This window comes from Solanum pennellii, chromosome 4 (genome assembly GCF_001406875.1).
Source record: "Solanum pennellii chromosome 4, SPENNV200".
Classification (NCBI taxonomy): domain Eukaryota; kingdom Viridiplantae; phylum Streptophyta; class Magnoliopsida; order Solanales; family Solanaceae; genus Solanum; species Solanum pennellii.
The window spans coordinates 21344283-21349204 of NC_028640.1; the positions used below are offsets into that span (position 1 = coordinate 21344283).

The following is a 4922-nucleotide window of genomic DNA, read 5'->3' on the forward strand; positions in this document are numbered from 1 at the left end:
GTCTTTTCTTACTCCTTTAATTCCTAAAATACATTCTTTTGGCCAATTCTATATGGGAGTAAAGAATTTTTAATAGCATAAAACTTGTATTCTCTCATTAGTAATTAACCTAAAATCAATTTTTTCTCAAGTCTTGTCGCTTAAGAAAGCCAGGGTTCAAAGATTCAAGCCTTCATTGAAGAATTCAAGCTAGGATATCTATCTCAGGTATGTGGGAACTTCATCAATGGTTCCTCTTAATCCATTGAGTTCCAAAGAAATGTTTTCTCAAATTATGAATTTTCCAAAATTAGGGTACACAAGATCTTCAAGGATTTTTATTGTATTATCATATAAAAGAAGAGACTTATAGTAATCCAAAGGAATAGAACGCGATTCATTTTTTTTTCATCTTTCAAATTTTCTTTTGCTCAGCAAATAATTTATTTTTATGTGGTATATTATTTTGATTATAGTATTTTCTTTAAATTGATCATTTAAATTCATTATTTTGTACATTCTAATTTTATGAAATTATATTTGAGTAAATAAAAACCATTTTAATTTAATATTTTAACACTTTATTATATTTTATAATATCCGTGCAACGTGCGGGGACATATACTAGTTGATTATAACAACATGATTTCAGTGATATTTTCATGAACACATAACATGCAAGTATTTTCATGATCATAGTTATGTTATTTTCATACGCAGGTCTATTATCAATTTTTTCATGAATTATGATGTTTTCAAATAAAGCATCTCTCGCTATATACCAATATCATAATTTCGATTCTTTTGATTTAAAGTATCTTTTTTTTATTATGTTGAGTTATCATGATTTATGAGCTACTTAAAATTTAATTTGATTATCAATATGATTGTGCAGTACTAGTTAGTATTATTTCTAGATTCTAGATTTGTGGATGTATCCATTTATCGGGATTTTGGAAACTTTAGTAGTCATTCCATAGTCTTAGAACTACCTTCTACCATAGAATTAGTGTTTATAGATTTTAGCTAGTGGATCTACCTTAGCTCAGACATCATAATTCGTATTTTGGAAATAGGATATTCCTTTTTAGTGGTGGGATCAGATAACTGAACTCTATTTAGCAGTTCACATGGTTCATCTTTGTTTTCGAATCTCACAAATCAGACTTCAGATTTTGCAATGATCATGTAATTTAGATATTTCAATTTAGTTTTACTCAATTTTCATAATTATATACTTATTCTTGCATCAACATGTTGTTTTTATATAGATATATCATGTTTAGATTTCATGTTTTATGCATTTCTCTTTACTCATAATAGTACACATATACTTTTCTGCCTATATTAATTATTTGATAATGTAAATTCTAACACTTATAAGAAGGCATGTAGTAAGTCTTACTCCAAATGGCTATCAACATTATCTTGGTAATTCCTCGTGATCTGAGAATGTCCCTACATGATTTTTTCGTTAATTACTTTCACTTTAGACATCTTAGAGTTTTATATGAGCTTGTCCTAGAAACTCATGTAGTAGAGACTTTCAGATAGAAAATTTTGTTACCTTCATATATGTGTACTCAAATCTGTTTTCTCTTTGACTTGATAGACCATTTCAGACTTTATTCTGCATTCATTATTTTTAGTCTTTAGTTTCTATCTTACTATCATGTCATGCCATGAGGTTAGTTTGAGACCACTTGTTACTCTAAGCACTATGCGAGTCTCGGGGCATATGACAATGAATTTCTACAAGAAAGAGTATTAAATAGAAATCACTCACTTTTACCATAGTGGGAAACCAAGTAGCATAATTTCATGCCAAACTTTCTTCAATCAAGGACCAGAACTCGAATCAATTCTTTCCAACATCTTATAGTTAAGAGAATCTTCAATTTGACAAGCACCAAGTATCTAGCTAGCCTTAGGACAAAAAATAGCAAAGCTGATTCTTTTGTAAGTTAAAATTTTAAGGTGTATAGTTTGCACCAAAAAGTTGTATAATTTGTAAGGCCTTTCTTATCTTCGGTGATAGTATCACTAATTAATTCCTAATTTGTGTTGTATTAATCCCCTCTTAGGGTAATAAATTTAAAACATACACATTTATTTTCTTTTTAATTCTAAAGACACTCATAGATAGTAATGTTCCGAAAAGAAAAGACTAGTGTTTTAATGAAACAAAACAATGAAAAAGGACATCTTACGAATTTAGAGAAACACAATGAATTGGTAAAAGAGGAAGGGAGGAGAAAGAGGAGGTTGAAGTATGTCAATACAAGCAACAAGTTAAATATTTTGAAAAAAAAACACAAAATATATCATCAAAATCATGATGCAAATTGATTAGGTTATCAAATTTGTATGAATAATTTAATCAACGCATGAATACTACATACACTAGTCCACTAAAATTGACTAGAGAAAATTGTGATGAAAGTCTTGCATGTCAAATAACAAATAGAATGAGTAGAAAAAGTAATTTTCAAATTTAGTAGCCAAATAAAAGTTTCTACCTTTTCATTAGACTGTTTGCTTAAAAATAATACATTTTTATGAAAGAAGATTTTGATTTTTTTTTTCAAATAAGCTAAAATTTAAATAATCAAATAATGAGACTATCAAATTTAGTCTATCCATATAAGGGACAATAGCAATAACATATCTCATCGTCTTGAGAATATTACAATTGTCACTAAAAAGAGAACATGTCATTCTTCAAACATTTTAATTTATCTAAGATTTAAGATATCCAAAAAAGATATTAAGCAACTAAACCATTATAATTTTTAGTGAGAGCAACCTAATGTCACTGCACTCTTTTGTTGCTTCAAGGAGATTGAAGTGTTGTCGGCATGAAAAATCAATATTTGAAAAGCCATTGTCAAAATTGAACCATTTTGTGCATTTTTAGTAATGTATGTATCCAAATTGTGGCGACCAGCGGGACATATGATGAATCCTAAAGGCAAAATGGAAACTTTGTTGACATCACCTCCATTGAAAATTGAATTGACTGTTGATAAATCAATGGGTGCGTAGATTAAAAATGATCCCAATTCATCAATTGCGGACTCTTGAAGAATCAACATGGTTTTCTCTTCTGGAACATAAGGCTGCATTTACATTACAATTATTATTAAAAAAATTACTGTAAGCAATAAAAAAATTACATATGTATATTTTTTCCCTTTACAACATAATTTTCTTTCATTAATCTCATCTAACATTGTATTATAAAGAAATGTTATTTTCTACATCCTTTTTGAAACCAAAGAATAACAAAATTTATAGTTATTTATTATCCTTTTATATAGTGGATATACTAATAATAATTAGTTTGACAAAAATATTGAAAGAAAAGAAAGTGGAATAATTAATCTAGAAAATGCCTTTCATGTAATATTCAAAGATTAAAGAGTAAAGTGAAAAAAAATTGCAAGTTATACATTGTGGTGTTATTACATGCCAAAGGAATATGAATATCCATTTTTTTACCAAGAAATAGTGAAATACCATTTTCTTTATAGATTAAGAAAATAAAAACAAATTATAAACAATTAAAGATGAGAAATACCTGAATGATTGTAATATTGTTTCCTGGAACACATCCTGTTTCTATTCTTGCTAATTCAGTGACAGTATTTTCACCAGCCAAAACATCCCACTAATAATAAAAAAAAGTCAAAATCTAAATTCAATAATAAACAAAACAGTAATTTTATAGTAAAAATATTAGCTTATGAGATGAGCATTGTAAGATCACACAGTAAAAATAAAAATAAAAAAAGTTATGTGAAATTAATGTCAAGAGATAAACGCGTAGACAACAACATGAGAGCGCAAAAATAAGTAGAATAGTTAAAATCAGGACTTTGACTTAATGGTTCGGAAGATTCTTAATACATAACACATTATACATTTGAAAATATGAGTTCAGATTTTCATACTTATTGTTGCTTTTGCTTGTTTAACATGAAAATCTATAGTGGATCTACAAGTTTACTAATTGTGTTTTGCGTCGATTGGTTAAAAAACAAATTTTACTAGGATTAATAACTCTAAAAATTTTTACAGACGTTTGGAGCATTGTATTAAAAATTTAATGTACAATAAAAGGATACGTAGAAGAAGACGACTATATAACAACATTTTTGTATAATATCTATGTTTTACATAGAAGAAGACGACTATATAACAACATTTCAGTATAATATCTATGTTTTCGTTAGAACCTACATGTATATTAAGGTTGTTATATTATATGATATTTCTAACGACATTTCAACGTGACCATAAAGAAAAATATTTGAACAAATCACTCGACTATCAAGATTATAAAACATACCTGACACCTTGAGTTATTATCTTTGAGGAAATTAAAAACATTTCGGCATGAAAGAGGAAGCCAGAGGAAAGTAGCAGCAGTGATAGTGAAGCCTTTTTGTTGTGTAATGTCTTCATTTTTTCTTATAGAAACTCTATCTTCACTTTTAAATTTTAACGAAGTTGGAAAATCTAATTTTTCGGTCATGCTTAGGATTTCACAAAACCTCTTCACCATCCTTAGAGATAATTGCATTACATTTTTGAGGATTTATGGATCATTGAGAACTGCAAATAAAAAAAATTAACAAATATATATAACTTATCATTTTAGACTGTAAATGGCGTCACAAAAGTCATTTTTAGAGAATAATTTACTATTTGAAAAAGTATTTATAAAAGATTATTTCAGATTGATCTTACTCATAATAAATTTATCAAAATAGATGGTGTTTTGATGAAATCATCGAATTTTAATGGTGGTAATAATGTATAAGTGTCATTAAAGGGTTGATATAATGCTAAAGTTTATATGAGTGTGAAGAGAAATGACTTCCCCCAAATTACAAAAAGTAATCATATTTTAGCCACTTTAAAGAAATAACATTTTCTTT

At 27.6% G+C, this 4922-nt stretch overlaps 1 long non-coding RNA gene across 1 annotated transcript; it reads right to left on the reverse strand.

Annotated features, from left to right (window-relative positions):
• Positions 1-3053: 3053 nt before the first annotated feature.
• Positions 3054-4407, reverse strand: LOC114076817. The gene is made up of 3 exons (XR_003577853.1): positions 4331-4407; positions 3560-3649; positions 3054-3098 (listed from the first exon to the last, which is right to left on the reverse strand). It is a non-coding gene; the product is annotated as an uncharacterized LOC114076817 (long non-coding RNA).
• Between the last annotated feature and the right edge of the window lie 515 nt (positions 4408-4922).